Raw genomic sequence first — 20,132 nt, 5'->3', positions numbered from 1 at the left:
GAAGTTATGACCTTTCGACGGGTTAAGACCCCAATTTGCTTCCATTATACCATCGATGCCATTGAACTACGCAAAGTGGATCAAACTAGCGACCTGGGTGTCATACTGACACACTTACTTACTTACTGACACAAAATTAACATCCAATTTACGTAGCAAACCAATTATTTCTATGGCGACTTCTATGGCGACCTGGATTCATTGCCAAGATTGGGCGTAACTTTAGAGATTTTCACCTGCCACATTACTCGAATAGATGTTCTCTCCTTGACCTAAATACACTAGAACGGAGGTACAAAATGCATCAAACTATCACCAACGGCTCAATAGATTCTCCAAAATTGCTATCTATGCTTAACTTCTGGGCATCGCAACGAACATTACGCTCAACTGTTTTGCTGCAAATATCGTTTCATCGGATCAAGTTTGGCTATTGATCAGCTAATGAACCGAGCACGGAATGTATCAGGATTTTCTCAAAAGTCAAAAAACTGTGTGACTTCGGAATGCTTTCGCACAGAAGGTCTAATTTGCTATACAATTTATAGATTTATTTTTTTTTCTGTCCCATTTTTTTCGTGTCCCAATGTCTTTTTGTTCCAAACTCTTTTGGTCTCAATTTCTTGCCCCAAATTTTCACGGATATCACTTGTAATAATTTAAAACTATAGAACTTAACAGCGAGGAACTAAACAGTCTTGTTACTATATGAGCCAAATTTTTCAGCAATCGAGGAAAAACATTTACCGTCAAAAGCCGTTCGTAAAATTTTCAACGCTGGTAGAAAACTCAAGCGAATAAAATTGGATAAATTAGAACATAAAATAATGACAGAATTTCAGAAGATCACTTTTTATTCCTATCGTTTAGTAGTAAAAATTTAACAATATTAAGTGCTTTTTTATTTCTATTATTTATTTCCAGCTCTTCCACTTAAAGGCAGACATTAATCATTAGTATTTTATGTCCCGGAGAAATTGTGAATCATAAAGGATCAATAAGTAAGCCAAATGAAAATCAATGAATTATTTCCACTCAATAGATATAATTATTCATCACCAACGCGATTCGAGCTTAAAACTTAATTGGGAAAACTAAAAGCAAGCAAAAGCGGTTGTGATTCTTGCAGTGCACTCGCTTCGCGTTCACAACGAAACGAAATCGACAGTCAAATGCATAGTGCTCTATTTGAAATTCAAATTGCATTTTATTCTGGCTTTAAAAAAAATGGTCTATTAGCAACCACCGTCCGTCGTCCGCGCCTTGTAGAACAGGGAAAAAAATTAATTAAACTTATTCTCCATTCATAATACACACAGTTTTCCCGTTCCGCTGTGACACCTTTTGCAGTGAGGAACCACATCCTACACCGGGTGGTGGGTGTGCTGGGTGCTGGGGGAAGGCAGGTTGAGCATCTTCTCACAGCCAACGGAACATAAAATACAATTTCCTCCATTTGAAGAGCGTGCTCGTCGTGGTGCTGACTGGATTGGACGTTTCGAAAAGCATTCTTACTTCTGCCATCAGACAAACCAGGGAGCACTTCGAGTTCGAGCAGTTGATGAATTTGTTTAATTTGAGAAGACAGTCAGTGCAGTGCACTGAATTCGGATGGAGCACCTATTTTAGTACCTGATGCTACGTTTGACCAGCCATCATAATGGATGGTTTAAAAATGAAGCAGCTCGAAACGGTCAGATTTGACATCTAAATAATACATTGCTGCTATGAGTGTTATCAATTGTTCCTTGCTCCTGCTATGTACATAGTTGCTACCGTGTCATCCAACAGAGCTTATTATCGTTTCATGAAACTCTCCTACCGGTGCGGTCGCGGCGTCAGCAGGTCTAACTAATTTCATTAGCCTCACTAGCAGATTAACACACAGACAGATGATGAAACTGATCTGGCTGTTTAGTGACCCTTTACACCACCCACCGTCCACCATCACCATCGCCACAGGATGGTGAAGAATGCAGTCGTTCGCGCAAAATTTCAATAGTCCAAAACTCATGAAAACGTTATTATAAAAGGGGGCTAATGCAATTCACGTCCATGCCTGACAACCTGACGGACGGACAATGCGGCGGCTTTGCTGCTTTCGTTACTTTTTATTTTACACTGAAAACAACACGGCCGGGTGGCTCCAGCTCCAGTCCAGGTCATCAGAGAGTGCGAAACACTAGTGGCCCAGCCGGTACTCGAGCGAGCTTTGATGGGTTCATTCGACACGATTGTTATGTTGATTAGAGGGCTTTTCAGCTGAATCATCCGTACCGACACTAAACTACATACACGCTGGAGTTGGTTTGCTGGCGGGGACAGTTTTTGCTGGAGTCGTTAACGAAACTACTGCCGCCCGGTGTGAAAGTAATTTTGTAAAAAAAGGATTGTTTGTAATTTTATGTGCTAATTATTATTATTTAGTATCCTTTATGCTTGCACAATATGCTTGCAAATTTAAGGGGACTTTTTAGAACAAGGCTAAATGGACACAAATAAAGTTTATTGTTTATATCATTAAACTAAATGATTAAACTAAATAAACTGCTACTATTTTAATCTGGGTTTATGAGCATTTGTAATTTCAAATGTTTATTACATTTCATTTTCATAACAATGTGCTTCTGAAAAGTGTGGAGTATTTAGTGCATTACCTTACCTTACCTTCGGAAAAAAATTTACTACGTTTGATGCCTCATTTTAAATCCTAATTCAAATCTAATTTAATTCCTAATTTATTGCATGTTCAACTCCGATTCGTAGTGCAATTTCAAATTCAATATAAGTCCAATTCCATATCAAACTTTATTTAAAATTACGTAAGTTTATTTTAAGTCCAAATTGAAGTCCAATTTACGCCCAGTTTGTCCGCCCAGTTAGCTTCGAGGTCTGACGATGCCGGTCTAAAAAGCTAGTCGTCGTATGTTCGAATCTCAGTTGCATGATGCTACTAGAGTCACAAGGATCGTTGCAGTTGGCCCGTACTTTCTAACTCCTATCTCTACCTCCACGAGGTGCCGGCTGGGGTACGGTAGCCAAAGTTGCGCACCTGGTGGTGCGCAACTTTGGTTGTCGTATGCAGACAGAGAAGGTGGAACACTCGCCGTGTGGTTTCCGGCTACCTAATCATGCAGTTCGGTGCAGGATTTTCGGAGGGCGCGGCTGCGGGGTGTGAGCACACCGGGAGAGAGTTATTTTCTCAGCTGGCTTAGCACAGAGCGAGAGAGAGACTCTTAATCGGTCTGTTTTACACAATCTGCGCTTACGCCCTTTGGCGGTTGGTGCCGAATTGTACGTTTGGGCAAAAATTGAGCCACGGGACCTGATCCTGCCGGGAGTCGGCAAATCAGGTGCCCCTAAGTCAAGGTCTATCTCCGTGCCGATGACTGAATGGCTGGAGGGGTGAAAACATGCCAGTCGCGAACGGAGTGCTTTGGGCATCTTGCCCCTACTGTGCCATGCGGGGCTCTGGTACGGTCGATCTTTGTTGTCCCTTGCGTTTCGTGGGAACAGCATAGTAGTCCTGCCCAATTTTCCTTATGGGTTTTACGCCAAGTGCGTTCTGGCCAACATAATTGGCTTCGCTTACAATTTGCTGTCTGATCTGTGTTGTAGATTGTTTGTGCATATACTCCGCTAGTCAAATAGTTAGAGTCGCACAAATAAATCTCCAACACAAACGGGCAGCAAATTTGTATTTATGCGAAAAACTTTTTAATGGCTCTGTCACCATCGCATTGGTTCAGGAGCCATATTTTCGCAAGGGTTACTTTCATTCGACGGATATTGGAAACCAGAACTTTGCTGTTTTCAGCAAAACTGGTATGACAAATCCTCGTTTGATGCCCAGGGCATGCATATTGTTGCATAGGTCAATTAGTGCATGCCTTATCTCTGAGTTGACTACTCGAGATATTTGTGCAGTCACAGTAGAACTCGTCGTGGATGATGTCCATAGGCGCTATGTCTACTGTTCTGCATACTTACCACACGATGAACCGTCTCCCAGCGACGATTTCAGAAATGTGGTGAGATACTGCCAATCTAGTGGGCTTCCGCTCATTGTAGGCAGTGATGCCAATGCCCATCACATCATTTGGGGCAGCTCGGATATCAATCTGAGAGGCTCTAATTTGATGGAATATTTGAGTGGTACCAACCTTGGAATACTCAACATTGGCAATTGTCCAACTTTCCTACGAGCTGGTAGAGAGGAAGTGTTAGATATAACACTCTGCTCTAACAGGATCAGTCATGAGTTGGCACAATGGCATGTTTCAAATGAGACACCAATATCTGATCATTGCTTTATATATTTTGATCATTTGGGTGTCTCCTTGAACGCTGCAACATTTCGCAATCCGAGATTTTCTGACTGGGAACTCTTTGAGGAGGAACTGGCGACGAAATTTCAAGGATTCGAACCGACGATTGAGTCATCGATCGACTTGGATGTGGCTGTAGATGTCACAACATCTTTTATTGCGGAAGCTTTTGAAGTAGCTTGCCCACTAAAAACTATTAAAACGACTAGAGGAACACCATGGTGGAACTCTCATCTCGCGGAACTAAAGAAACGATGCAGGAGAGCCTGGAATAGACGTCGGAGGGATGGCGTGGAGCCTTTCAAGCAGGCCCGGAAAGCCTATGCAAAGGCTTTACGATCTTCAGCACGCACGAGCTGGCACAGGTTCTGTAGCAACGTTTCCAGTTTCGGCGAGGCAAGTCGACTTAATAAAATACTGTCAAAATCGAAAGATTATCAGGTTAATAACATTCGAAGTTCGAACGGTGAATACTGTTCGAATGACAATGAAATCCTGGAATGTCTCTTTTATAGTCACTTTCCGGGCTGTGTGGAACCTGAAGTTCGAAACGATCCAGAAATCGTTTTAGGTGGCTTAGACTCATGGGCTTTTGCTCGGAGACTTGTCACAACTGAAGCGATTGAGTGGGCCGTGAACAGCTTCTCCCCATACAAATCTCCTGGAACAGATGGAATATACCCTATTCTACTGCAAAAAGGATTCAAGTACTTCAAACACATTCTGAGAAGGATGTTTGTGTGTAGTATTGCTATTGGGTACATTCCAACTCAATGGCGTGAAATAACCATTAAGTTTATTCCTAAAGGTGGACGCGCGACATACGAGCAAGCAAAAAGTTTTAGACCAATCAGTCTAACGTCTTTCTTGCTTAAATCACTTGAGCGGATTGTTGATCACCACATCCGCGAAACAAGCTTAGTAGAAGTTCCTCTTCATTCAGCACAACATGCTTATCAAAGTGGCAAGTCAACAACCACTTTATTACATGATGTGGTGGATAAAATTGAGGTTGCTTTTTCACAAAAGGAATCTTGCTTAGGAACTTTTTTGGATATTGAAGGCGCGTTTGATAACGTATCTTTCGCTTCCATTTTGGAGGCTGCTCGTTATCATAATGTGCCTTCAATAATCATAAAGTGGATAGAACAAATGCTTAGTAACCGATTGCTTTTTTCGTCCTTACGGCAAGCAAGCATTTGGAAGCAAAGTGTTTGTGGATGTCCACAAGGTGGCGTTCTCTCGCCTCTTTTATGGAACCTTGTGGCGGACGGCCTATTGAGGAAACTCAATGGTCTAGGCTATCCGTCATATGGTTTTGCGGATGACTATCTCATCCTAGTAGTTGGAAAGTGCATAAGCACATTATTTGACTTAATGCAGCAGGCACTACGTGTCGTAGAAACGTGGTGCCGAGAAACTGCACTTTCGGTAAATCCGAGCAAAACATCTATCGTCTTATTTTCAAGACGTAGAAATACCAATGGAGCTCGCGCTCTGCGCTTTTACGATTCGGATGTTGATGTTGTGAACGAAGTGAAGTACGTGGGGTTGATTCTCAACTCTAAGCTTGACTGGTCCACAAATATTGATTTCCGAATTAAAAAAGCGTGCATGGCCTTTGGGCAATGTAGACGAGCAATTGGCAACTCTTGGGGGCTTAAACCCAAATACATACACTGGTTATACACGGTCGTTGTCAGACCAATACTGGCGTATGGTTGTCTTGTATGGTGGCAGAGAGGGGAAGTTGTGACTGTCCAGACAAAGCTAAACCATCTTCAAAGGATGTGTTTAATGGCAATGTCTGGTGCATTTACTACAACTCCTACTGCCGCCCTAGAAGCTATTTTCAATATTAAACCTCTACACTTCCACCTGAAGCAAGAGGCACTAATATGTGCTTATCGACTACACGCGATTGGCCTTTGGCAGTCTGTGGACGGTTCCACTGGTCATACTCGACTGTGGTCGCAAATTGTTGCTGAGGACAAGTTTGCCCTTGCTCCTAGCGATGTAACGCTCATGCGTACTTTCCCGTATAGGACTTTCTCAAGTGACTTTCCTCCTAGAGAGGATTGGATGTCAGGCTACATGGAAAGGAAAATTTCCGACTATGTGGTCTGTTATACCGATGGTTCCTTGTACGAAGGTCGCGCGGGTGCTGGTGTTTACTGCCGTGAGCTGGAATTGGAGGAATCCTATTCGTTGGGTAGTTACTGCACCGTTTTTCAAGCTGAAATCTTTGCAATTATGTGCGGAGCTCAGTTTGCACTTCAGAAAGAACTGATAGGCAAGATTATCTACTTCTGTTCTGACAGTCAAGCCGCTATAAAAGCCCTTTGTGCGGCTAATTCTAAATCTAAAACAGTCATCGCCTGCCACACCCAATTAGAAGAACTAAGCATTCTAAATGCCGTTCATCTGGTTTGGGTTCCTGGCCATTCTGGTATAACCGGAAATGAATGGGCTGATGAACTAGCAAGATCTGGAGCAGAAAAGTCGGTTTTCGGACCGGAACCTGCTTTACCAATTGCGGCATGTTGGATAAAACAAAAGATTCGATCTTGGTTTTCATCTGAACATGTACGTTATTGGGAAAATCTTGAAACTTGTCGTCAAACGAAAAGTTTCATTGTTAAGCCTTGTGAGAAGGTTGCGAAATTTCTTTTGCAACACTCAAAGGTAAATTGCAGTATTCTTGTCAGATCACTGACTGGTCACTGCAGACTAAATTATCATATGGCTACGATTCAGCGAGCTGAATCGTTTCATTGTATTTTATGTGAATCCGACTACGGTACACCATATCACGTAATTTGCAACTGTCCTGCAGTAGCACAATTGCGTCATAGGATCTTTGGATCCTACGTCTTAAATGAATCGGATTTTAGGAAACTAAAATTACGAGACATTTTGATGTTCCTTACCGAAAGCGGTATTGAGCTATAAGCTCTTATTTATCATGAGTATACCCCCCAGGGGGTGTACTTTTGATAAGTTAACTACCAAGGATTGCAGTATCCCCTCGGGGGTACAAAAATCTCTCGGTATATATATGTTTGTGTTTGTCCAAATTCCTCATCCACCCCTTCCTATTCCTTCTGTTTTCCTTCCCGTCCTCATCAGGTAAATGATGACACGGGCAAGATGGGCAAGGCACAAATCTTCCACATGATTGTGAGGAACGTGCTGCTCGAGCCAAAGATGCTGATACCTGATACCTGATACCTTCGGAAAAAAATTTACTACGTTTGATGCCTCATTTTAAATCCTAATTCAAATCTAATTTAATTCCTAATTTATTCCATGTTCAACTCCGATTCGTAGTGCAATTTCAATTTCAATATAAGTCCAATTCCATATCAAACTTTATTTAAAATTACGTAAGTTTATTTTAAGTCCAAATTGAAGTCCAATTTACGCCCAGTTTGTCCGCCCAGTTTGTCCGCCCAGTTTGTCCGCCCAGTTTGTCCGCCCAGTTAGCTTCGAGGTCTGACGATGCCGGTCTAAAAAGCTAGTCGTCGTATGTTCGAATCTCAGTTGCATGATGCTACTAGAGTCACAAGGATCGTTGCAGTTGGCCCGTACTTGTCCACGTAATTTAGTAACCGGCTGTCAAATCTGTCAATTAAGCAGGGTAATTCTCGCTGGAATGGGGCCACTACTGCATGTAAAAGGGTTGATTGTGCGACCTTCTGAAAACTAAAGCCAAAATTGGTTGAAAATGGTTAAAAAATAAGAATTACACTTCTGATATCTCGAAATAGTGGACCCCTCGTTCACCAAGGGGCCTAGCAGTTTCAAAAACAGTTGAATTTTGAGCAAACCTTGAGATCTATATCATGTGATATTTCATAAATTTGCCATGAAACAACTAACAAATGGCCCGGTTCTATAAAGAAGAAGAACAGGGCTCTCAAATGGAGTAAAAAAATTTGACGGCCATCTTGGATTTTATCAAAAAATGGCCGCTTTCACCATGAGCCCCCCAACCGATTTTCATTTTAAGACCACCATCGTAAACATTTGTAAAATTAGGTGTGCAATGGCATTAACTAAATAAAGCAATTAATTTTCTGTAGCAAGATATTCCATTATATGAGCGTTGTAAACCTTGAAACAGATAATTAATTGTTTCGTTTATTTATATGCCATTGCATAGCTAACCTGATGAATGCTTTTTATAGCATTTTTTCTCAGCTTTCCGGTGGTGGTCTTGAAATTAAAATCAGTTGGAGGGATCATGGCAAAAGCGGCGATTTTTTGATAAAATCCAACATGGCGGCCAAATCCAAAATGGCCGCCAATTTTTTTTTTTCACTTCGTTTGTAAGCCCTATCTCTCCTCTTTACAAAACCGTGTCGTTTTTGGTTTGTTTCTTAGCAAATTTTGGAAATATCACATTAATTATATGAAAATTGTGAACCTGGCTACAAATAAACGATTGTTTTATTCAGTTAATGCCATTGCACACCAAATTTTATAAATGTTTCTTATAGCATTTGTTTTCAGCTTTCCAATGGTAGTCTTAAAATGAAAATCGGTTGGGGGGCTCATGGTGAAAACGGTGATTTTTTGATAAATTCCAATATGGCAACCAAATCCAAGATGGCCGCCAAAAAATTTTTTACTCCATTTGAAAACCCTGTTCTTCGTCTTTACAGAACCTTTAAGAATGAAATATCACATGATATAGATCTCAAGGTTTGCTCAAAATTCAACTTTTTTTGAAACTGTTAGGCCTCTTGGTGAACGAGAGGTCCAGTATTTCGAAATATCAAAAGTGTAATTCTTATTTTTTAAACATTTTCAACCAATTAAGCGCAAAAGTTCCAATATTTGAAGACCTCGTGTCAGTAGTGACCCCGTTTCAGCGAGAATTACTCATGTCTTGAAAGACGTTGATACGTTAATAGTTCAATTTGTAGTCTAATTTCAAGTCTAATTTCAAGTCAAATATGAATTTCATTATCAAGTTTGATTTCAAGCTCAATAGGGGACATTTTATGCTGCTGTGAAAATGTGTATTTTACAATGCTTTTTTTATCAAGAATTATAAATTTTGAAGAGAACCCGCAAGATTTTGGCAGTTCCCTTGTAGTTACCACGGGGCTGTTTAACATCGCGACCTTGGTCGCTTTCGCTAACTAGCATTGTTTCTAACTTTCTTTAAGGCCTGGTTTAGGTATACGGCTTTTGCAGTCCACGAAATGATTTTAAAACGATATTTGTTGTATATCCGACGTTTCGGCCGTTGGTTTCGGCCTACCAGATACCGTGCAACAACTGCGTAGGCAGTTACATAGGCATGACTCGCAATACACTTAAAACCAGAATTTACGGTCACAAATCCAACCTAAACAAACTAGAACATCTCATAGAATCTGGTCACGCTTACACAGATCAAGCAGTGATCGATGTAGGAAACAAAACTGCTCTACTAGAGCACTGCATCCAACACCAACACCGTTTCTCACTGGACGATACCAAAATATTAGACCGCACTCTCAACCCACAACTCCTACCACTATTAGAAAGCTTTCATATCAACAACACAACACATACAGTTAATCACCGCACAGATGTAGATGGAATAAGCTGCACATACGCGGGGCTCCTACACCAACTCAAGACTATAAAAAACCGAAACCAAAATCAAAAAAGCGACAGCCAGACGACAACAACCTCACAGACCAAAATTACAACCACCACAGCAAACTCCAAAGCTTTGTAAACCAATCACACCCACCACAACAAACCAGCCACTCTAGATAACACATAAAGCTCTGATAACTCAAAGCTTTAATAAGCTAGATAGCGCAGTGTACGCAAACGGAACCAAAGTTAGCAAAAAGTGAAAAAAGAAAACATTCAAATGCACAATCCTCTACAATTTGCAAAACAAATGGTATAATCTCAATTTATAAAACAAGCACTGCTCTATCAAAACCTTATACTAATTAAATTTTCTAAATTAGCTTAAAACTTGGACTAAAAATCTCTTAACAATAGACCGCAGAGCTAGTGCACTTAACGTAAAACGATACCTATGTGAGTAAAATTATAAATTTTGTACGTTACATGTTGTCAATAAAACAAACAATTGCTAGATTTCCTTTGAAAAAGGCCGAAACCAACGGCCGAAACGTCGGATATACAACAAATATCGTTTTAAAATCATTTCGTGGACTGCAAAAGCCGTATACCTAAACCAAACATTATTCACAGTCGAAACCAGCAAAATTTCTTTAAGGCCTTCGGACCAACCTTCTTACTGGTTTTATTTCTGGTGTCGATTTGGGCCTTCTTTTAGCCTCCTTTCTGGTATTGTCCCTGGCCTTCATTTTTGTCTTCAAGTTTAGGACCGGGCTAGTTCTGGTTTTCTTTCACTTCTTCTTTATGGTCTGCTCTTTCTCGCCTTTCTTCTGATCTTCTTCCTGGCCTGCCTTTTGTTACTTAATTATAGATACTTCAACAGCTTGGATCATTCGTGACTTCTGCGGGGTTGGGAGTTGAGCCTGGGTTCCCGGCGGCGGCGTGAGAGGCGCGAATGCTAACCACTACACCGGGATTGACCTCTTCTGCTGCCTTCTTGATGACCTTTTTCTAAGATTTCTTTTTAACTTTCTTTCTGTTCCTTTTTTTATTTTTTCCTGACTTCTGGTTTATTTTCGTTTCGGTTTTCTAATGGCCTTGTGCCTGTCATTTTTTTAGCCTTCTACTAGACTTTTGTCTAGACTAGCACTGATCGCGTGCTTACTCTCATTAGAACACTCCAATAGAACATGGTTTGGGGTAAAGAAAGGATTCCGTGTAAATTGTGTGTGACCCATGATTGTGGACTGACTGTACATAACCAACGGTAATCAAAACAATAATCAAAGATAATCTTAAGTAATCTTTGGTAATAAGCTATTTTTAGTAATCACAAGAGCACCGAAACCTAACATGTGTAGGGACGAGGGAGGGAATCTAATCACAAACGAGCGCGAGGTGTTCGACAGATGGAAGCAGTTCTTCGATGAACACCTCAATGGCGAAGTCGTAAAAGGAGGCGGAACGGAAATTAACCTAGGAACGCCCATAGGAGCTAGTAATGTCCTAGCACCTGATCTCCAAGAAGTCAAACGAGAAATAGGGCTGCTGAAGACCAATAAAGCCGCTGGGAAGGACCGTCTACCGGCGCAGCTTTATAAACATGGCGGAGAAATGCTAGCAAAGGCTCTACACTGGGTTATTTCGAGAATTTGGGAGGAGGAAAAGCTACCGGAGGAATGGATGGAAGGAGTGGTTTGTCCCATCTACAAAATAGGTGATCGGCTAGACCGCTGCAACTATCGCGGCATTACGCTGGTAAACGTCGCCTACAAGGCACTCTCCCAGATCCTGTTACGCCGGTTGTCACCGATAGCACAAGGTTTCGTAGGGAATTACCAGGCGGGTTTCATGGGGGCTCACGCAACTACGGACCAAATTTTTACTGTCCGGCAGATCTCGCAGAAATGTCGGGAGTACAACGTGCCCACGCATCACATCTTTATTGATTTCAAAGCAGCATACGATACAGTCGATCGAGACAAGCTATGGCAGATAATGCACGAACACGGTTTTCCGGACAAACTGACGCAACTGATCAGAGCTACATTGGATCGAGTGATGTGTTTCGTACGCGTCTCTGGGACACTCTCGAGTCCCTTCGAGACGCGGCGAGGGTTGAGACAAGGTAACGGTTTATCCTGCATGCAGTTCAACATCGCTCTTGAAGGGGTGATCCGACGAGCGGGCATCGAAACGAGGGGCATGATTTTTACCAAGGGTAGCCAACTTCTAGGCTTTGCAGATGACTTCGATATCATTGCCAGAAACTTTACGACGGCGGAGGCAATCTACGCCAGACTGAAAGCGGAGTCTAGGAGAATTGGGCTAAAAATAAATGCGTCGAAAAACAAATACATGAAAGGAAGAGGCTCAAAGAAAACAAACGCGCGCCTCCCCCGGACGGTAACCGTTGACGGCAACAAACTAGAAGTGGTAGAGGAGTTCGTGTATTTGGGATCGCTGGTGAGCGCGGACAACAACACTAGTAAGGAGATCCAGCGGCGCATCCAAGCGGGAAATCGGGCCTACTTTGCCCTTCGTAAAACGCTACGCCAGGAAGCGTACGCCGCCGCACGAAGCTAACAATGTACATAACTCTTATTAGACCGGTAGTTCTTTATGGACTTGAAGCCGTGACGCTGCTCACGGAGGACATACGCGCCCTTGCCGTGTTCGAACGGAAAGTGCTGCGGACGATATTTGGCGGAGTACAAACTGAAAGCGGAGAGTGGCGGAGGCGTATGAATCACGAACCACAGGCACTGCTTGGGGAGACTCCCATCGTACATCTAGCGAAAGTTAGCAAGCTACGGTGGGCCGCACACGTCGTAAGGATGCCGGACGACAGTGCGACGAAAATAGTCCTCTTCAACAACCCCACCGGCACCAGGAACAGGGGGGTCCAATGTGCACGATGGTTCGACCAGGTCGAAAGCGATTTACGACTTCTGAGGCGACTAGGAAATTGACGACGAGTGGCCCAAGACCGAGTTGAACGGAGACGAGTGCTTGAAACAGCCCGAGCCACCCCGGCTCTATGCTGCTGAAGAAGAAGAAGAAGAAGAGCACATTTACCAAAAATTTATGGTAATTAGAAGCAAACAGTAAAGTAATCAATGGTAACTTTTTCTCAGGGGAGAGTTACCATCGTTTATAATGGGGCGCTCCATTTTGATTTAAAATTAAACGCATTTTGAGTGACTTTACGCCTCTGCACAGTGGTCTAAAAGGGCGAAAAGCGGAACTTTTTTCCTATTGTCTTTTGCTGTCATTTTATCATTTAATGTCTTCAACATTTTTGTCAAAAGTTAGTCATCGCTTACTATAATGAAAATAAAAAATAACTTATTTGTGTTAGGAAATATAGATATAGTTTCTTCGGCAAAGTTGTAAATATTGTACAAACAGGCAACTTTGTTGAAGAAATAAAATTTCTATCTTTATCGAGTACTGAACTATAGGGCATATTCTTTGTAATTTCTTTAAAAATTAGTTTTTCATGCTTAGCTTTTGTTAGTTGAATTTTACAAGAATACAATGTTTTAGGCAATTATCGAAGCACTCAAAACATACATTTTCCCAGAAGACCCCAAATCTCTTCGACCTTTACTAGAAGTTATCGCATTTTCAAGCTTTGAATTTCCGTAGCTTCACGAGCCTATGGGGTAAAATGAGGCAAGTGGATTTATGAAATCAGTGCTTCATCTTAAAGCTTAAGTCGAGTACTATAAAGTTGTGTGAGTTCCGCTTGTCCCCAACAACCCAAATAAGAGTACGGCAAGCATACGTTTTATGTGTTTTTCGTTCGCTAAAGGCACGATACACGTCCATTTTGTTTGTATTAGTAGATAGACACATGGTTTCTTCAGCAAAGTTATGGAAAATATAAAGGCAAACAACTTTGCTGAAGAATTGACATTTCTATCTCTATTCTAACTCTATCGAGTGCAGAGCTATAGAGGAATTTTCCTTGGAAATTCAACAAAAATTAGTTTTTCATACTTAGCTTATGTTGGTTGCCTTTTACAGGAATATATGGTTCTAGGCGATTGTTAAAGGACTCAAAATACACGTTTTTGCAGAAGATTGCAAATCTCTAGGACCTTTCCTTACAAAATTGTCGCTTTTGGCTCGTGAAGTTAAGGAAAAATAAAGCTTAGATAAGCGATTACTTTCTCTCATCGACTGCAATGGTTAAAAATGGTAATTTTTGTGACCCCGAAATTCAAAAGAGGGTTTTCTGAATGCCTAATAAAAACAATGCGGGTCTAGAATTTTCCAAAATTGGACAAGTACACATGTTTTGAAGTTGCCTCCCAGTTGGCTTCGAGGTATGATGCTGGCCTAATAAGCCCTGCAATTGTCCTATACTCCAACAGCTGGCTGCGAAGTCTGTCGTATAAAAAACAGAAGGTCAAGTTTCGATAACGGAATGTAACACCTAGGCTTTGCATTTTACACATGTTTTGAACCAAACAAAATTTGAAATAAATAACAGCTGTGAGAACTGTGTGTAATGCACACAGTGCAATTTGATCTATACTTGAACTCATGTGCTTCTGTCTTGATTAAATTGGTAGTTCAATTGTGTCTCTCGAATATTTCGCAACAATGATCTTATTATATACAAATTATTTCAAATTTCATCTTCATTCGAAGGCTATCTAGATTTTATCCCGTATGACTCCTGAAAGATTCAAGCCATCATCGTACTAAGGTTGCAATATCAGTAACATAAATAACTTCAAATTGCTTAACAATTCCAAAGGGTAAACGGAATAGAACAGAAAATTCCTCTACAGAATCAACATGGTTTTTGGCAAGCAAACCCCCCAATTCAGGTTGGCATCAACAATTTAACCAAAGATTGTATCACCGAAGTGGTTGGGCTGGGTGGTCTCGACATCCTGTGGCATCCGTTTGTACACCTTTTCATCAGTGATTCATTAAAAGTGTAATAAAACCGGATAAGCAAATTTTCTTTTGTTCATCCAACGGTAGCTTCGACTAAGGTTAGCCTACAAAGAGAAAACAAGAGCATTAAAAAAGTTTTACCACCCCTACGGGGGCTGGGGGCTGCTGTTGCTCCCAAGCACCTACAGATGGTGGTCCACCTTAGGCACAACAAATTGACAAACAAGTCTTCCCCGAAAACAATCGTTTCGATACTGGGAGCATTCTTCTGTTGAATCATGCCTTCTATTCCTTCCGAGCAAACGTTGTTTACCGGAACCACTGTCCCGGAAAGCACAACCTGGGCCGTTGATTGGATGTCGTCTTTCTTCTCCAACGTCAAGTGAAAACAAGGAAACTCGTCAAAAATTCCATCGCATAATCAGTGAGTGCACAAATTGTGTGTCTGTTGTAATTAGATCCTAACTCCACCGGAAGCACGCTCTGCCAGCGTCACCGGTTCGGCTTGATTGAGTGATACCATCCAGGGACATCTGTTTTCTTTAGAGATCAATTTCGTTCGTAATAAATCAAGTGGCATCGGTCTTGCAGGCAGGCGCCTGCCTTGCCAGTTGATCTAAATGTATCGCTACAAGAACTCTGTGTAAAATCAGCCCATCTGCTAATTACACAACGCAAATCACTTCCCATCCATTTCTATTCAGAATGTTATCAACTAATTCTGCCATTTAGCGTTCAAAACATACAATCACCGCTTCATCATCTCCGTCTCGGGCGCATGGAAAACACATTCTTTTGGCGGGCAAGAAAGAGCCCCAGCTACTCGCAGCAGCGGTGATAAATATACTAACCATGATTAGCTGTTATTTTTCCCTGTGGTGCAGCACATTCCACCGATTTCCTGCCACGGTTTTTCGCCGACCTACCGGCGACATCCGACCCTGAAGCTGCGGCGCGTGAGACTTCCTCCTTGGCGTCCAGAAGAAAATATTCTTTTCAAAAAGAAGAGTGCAAGAACGAGCACCCAAATGATAGATGAGTGCTGTGCTGGTATTAGATTTGCGAGAGCGTACGCAGCATCCGCGGCAAAACGTCAGCTAGGTATGCTCGGGAAATCCATTTCAACAGGGCTGAAACTGGTGACGATTTCAAAGGAGAAAACTGCTGGTGGTTCTGACGGCATACGACCCTGTCTTTAAAGCAAAGCGCACTCGACAAGCAGCAGAAAAAGTTCACTTACAGTTCAGAAGCTGTAGCAGATCGGAAGTTGCCTGGCAGCACCAGAAGCAGTCTATTTAACCGTTATCGCGCATCACTGCCACAGAAGTCCAGGTCCGGAACCGAGCGGAATGCGCTGGGCTGGGTTGGGTCTCGAGCAGTTAACAGCACGGTAGCTGACATGACCAAAGCGAGACGAACGAAGATGATAAATGTTTGTATTTTATTTATGTTTTGTTATTTATTTCGTCCCAACTACTCCCGGTTGTCACATTTGACATTATTTCCCGGGCGCCGCGGTTGGCATGCTTCCTTCAATACCAAGCAGTTTGGCTGGCGGCAGAGGCGGAAACGCAGCCAGAAACCGGACGAAGATGTTTGCTCCCGGTGACAACCTCGAATTCCTTCTTAACACCCATCTTTTAGAGTGCCTGGTAGAGGGGTACGACGCGGACCGACCGGGTCTGTTCTCCGAAGACGGGGATGCTGAATTGGATAACGATGATGAATTTAGTGATTTTTTCAATTAAGTTCCTCTCCGCTCCTTCTCGCTCGGTGGATGGGTGTCACCCTGCTCGTCTGAATCGCAATCTCCTCGACCGAATCAGCGTAAACTTGATATGGAAGTGATTCTAACTACTCCTGGGACAAACCGGGTGCAATTTTCCCGACAACTGTCAGATCAACGTGGTAAATAAACTCGATCCAGTTTCTTGTGCGAGCTGATGAAGCGGCTAGCGGAATTTTCTTCCAACGGCAGCGCCCCAGCCGTCAGCCAGCACCAGCGAGCGGTTGAATGTGTTTTCTTTTACATCAGCATGAATTTGATTGATGGCAGTTGCTTGGAAATGTATTTCTCTTCTACCTCAGTCAGAACAGGTGTAACGTAACACGGTTGATAAGATCGTTGCATTGTAGTTCCAGCAGCGCAATCTGACACATTTCGATGTGAAAGGGTTTATTTAAATACTAGCTGACCCGACAAACTTCGTATTGCCACAAATTAACCTGTGTTGTACATAAATCATGAATCTCGGATGATCTTTGTCACTATCTCGAGTTTTGCAAGCCCCCCAGTGGGCGGCGCTTCCGACGGCGGGTCACCGGCAACACTCGCGACCGTCTCGTCCTGAATGATCTAGTGTTACTATAGATAGTTTTTGTGGTCTTGTTATTGATTAATGTTTTATGGAAGAGTCTCGAATTTCTCGAGTTGGATTAGTTTTTGAGTTTCGCAAAAATTTCTGTTTTATTTGTATGAGAGTCCATATCCCCCTACCACAGGGGTGAGAGGTCTCTAACTATCATAAAATAAATTCAAGACTCAAAAATCTCCTACATGCTAAATTTGGTTCCATTTGCTTGTTTAGTACTCAAATTATAAGGAAATTTGTATTTCATTTGTATGGGAGCCCACCCTCTTAAAAGGGTAAGGGGTCGTAATACACCACAGAAAAAAAATTCTGCCATCTAAAACTCTCACATGCCAAATTTGGTTCCATTTGCTTGATTAGTTCTAAAGTAATGAGCAAATTTGTATTTCGTTTGAATGGGAGCCCCCCCCCCTCCTAAAAAGGTAAGAAGTCCTAATTCATAATGGGAAAAATGGTTGCCTCCAAAAACACCCACATGCCAAATATGGTTCCATTTGCTTGATTAGTTCTCGAATTATGTGGAAATTTGTATTTCATTTGTGTAGAAGCCCCCCATCTTGAAGTGTGGAAGGATCCTAATTCACCGTAGAAAATATTTTTGCCTCCAAAAACCTCCACATGCCGAATTTGGTTCTATTAGCTTGATTAGTTCTCGAGTTAGGAGGAAATTTGTATTTCATTTGTACAGGAGCCCCCCCTCTTAGAGTGGGGAGGGGTCCTAATTCACCGTAGAAAATTTTCCTGCCCTCGAAAACCTTCACATGCCAAATTTGGTTCCATTTCCTTGATTAGTTCTCGAGTTTTGAGGAAATTTGTATGGAAGCCCCCCCTCTTAAAGGGGAGAGGAGTTACAATTCCCCTTATAAAGAGGGAGGGGTCTCAATTTACCATAGAATAAATTCTTGTCACCGAAAACACCCACATGCCAAATTTGGTTCCATTTGCTTGATTAGTTCTCGAGTTATGAGGAAATTGGTATTTCATTTGTACAGGAGCCCCCCCTCTTAAAGTGAGGAGGGGTCCTAATTCAACATAGAAAATTTTCTTGCCCTCGAAAACTTTCACATGCCAAATTTTGTTCCATTTGCTTGATTAGTTCTCGAGTTATGAGGAAATTTGTATGGAAACCCCCCCTCTTAAAGGGGAGAGGAGTTATAATTCCCCTTATAAAGAGGGGAGGGGTCTCAAATTACCCTAGAATAAATTCTTGTCACCGAAAACACCCACATGCCAAATTTGGTTCTATTTGCTTGATTAGTTCTCGAGTTATGCAGAAATTTGTGTTTCATTTGTATGGGAGCCCCCCCTCTTAGTGGGGGGAGGGGTCTCTAACCATCACTAAAACCTTTCCTGTCCCCAAAAACCTCTACATGCAAATTTTCACGCCGATTGGTTCAGTAGTTTTTGATTCTATAAGGAACACAGGACAGACAGACAGACAGACAGACAGACAGACAGACAGAAATCCTTCTTTATAGGTATAGATTTTGTTTCTTCGGGCGGTGTTCATCTCGGAACTGACACGGTCATATTTGCACGGTTTCATGATATTCATTGTATTTAAATTTCATTTTTATATTATTTTAATAATGCATAAAATGATTCAAGAAATAATACAGAAAGAAAGCAACAGTGAAACAAAAGAAGGAATATAAGACATAAAAATCATCCGAATAGGTACAGAAATAACAAAGATGGCTTGGAATGATTTCGACCTCTTGCGCCTAATTTTTAATAGGTAATATCTTGTGCACTATGCTAACGGAGATGGCGATGACATTGAAATCAAGACCGCTCACTGTCATACTGATGGGTTATTTTGGCTTAATCTGCTGATTAATGCGTGAATATCATACTAATTGATAGATAAAATTGTTACTCATAAGTAGCACTAATAATTCTAACAGTCATTAGGTGATATGACCCGCAATTATATATGACCCATGATTGTAGCCTGACTGTATTTAAGATATAAATGATTACAAAACTCGTCTCTGATTACTACGCCTTACTGAAAACCCCTTGCGCACGCACGATTTGTTGATGTTGTAAAGTTTTGCAAACTGGGGAGAATAAACCACTAACACAGTCACAAATTAGTAATTTCTATCAGTAGAGCGCACGCTCCCTATCGCTGCTGTAAGCTTTCGTGTGCTTATGAAGAGCGCTTAAGGTAAACTAAACATCAGGTATCAATGCTATTAAAAATTATATCTTTACATATAAAAATAAACTTCTGTCTGTCTGTCTGTTGGTATGACTCTGTTAGACTCCGAAACTACTGAACCGATCGGCGTGAAAATTTGTACACAGTGGTTTTCGGAACCGGGGAAGGTTCTTGTGACGGTTCAGAACCCCTCTCCTCTCCGGAACGGGGGACTTTCATGCAAACGAAACATAAATTACTGCATAACTTAAGAACTAATCAAGCAAATTGAACTAAATTTAGCACGTGGAGGTTTTTTGAGGCAGGATTTTTTTCTAGGGTGGTGGGAGGGGTCTCCAACCTAAAGGAGTAGGGGGGCTCTCATACAAATGAACCACAAATTTCTGCATGACTCGAGAACTAATCAAGCAAATGGAACCAAATTTAGCATGTGGAAGTGCTCATAAACAAAAAATGTTTCTATGGTAGTTTGAGGCCCTTTCCCTCTCTGGAACGGGGGGCACTTATGCAAATGAAACACAAATTTCAACCAAACATGAGAATTATTCAGGCAACTACAACACAAAATGTGAATTTCTCGGGTAAGAAGCATGTCCTGATAGAAGTTTGGACCCCTTTTTAGTCAAGAAAGGGGCATGCTTGAGTGCATACTCTCAGTGCTACATTATGCACAAGAGGATAATCTAAAGTTATACAAATAAAAATTACGTTCAAACTGGCAGGATACGGCGCCACAGTGGGACGGATTCA

The 20,132-nt window shown here is 41.8% G+C and overlaps 1 protein-coding gene across 7 annotated transcripts in view; it reads left to right on the top strand.

Annotated features, from left to right (window-relative positions):
• The window catches only part of LOC128738452 (uncharacterized), a 223,529-nt gene that overhangs the window by 60,618 nt on the left and 142,779 nt on the right, over window positions 1–20,132 (top strand). For all 7 annotated transcript variants that reach the window (XM_053833591.1, XM_053833589.1, XM_053833590.1 and 4 more), the window contains one exon: window positions 925–1,001. The gene's annotated coding sequence lies outside the window, so the exon portion shown is untranslated. The remainder of the gene's footprint in view (window positions 1–924; window positions 1,002–20,132) is intronic.

This window comes from Sabethes cyaneus, chromosome 2 (genome assembly GCF_943734655.1).
Source record: "Sabethes cyaneus chromosome 2, idSabCyanKW18_F2, whole genome shotgun sequence".
In the NCBI taxonomy this organism is placed as follows: Eukaryota; Metazoa; Arthropoda; class Insecta; order Diptera; family Culicidae; genus Sabethes; species Sabethes cyaneus.
Note: the sequence above shows the minus strand (reverse complement) of the source record. Positions and strands in the feature narration are given on the sequence as shown.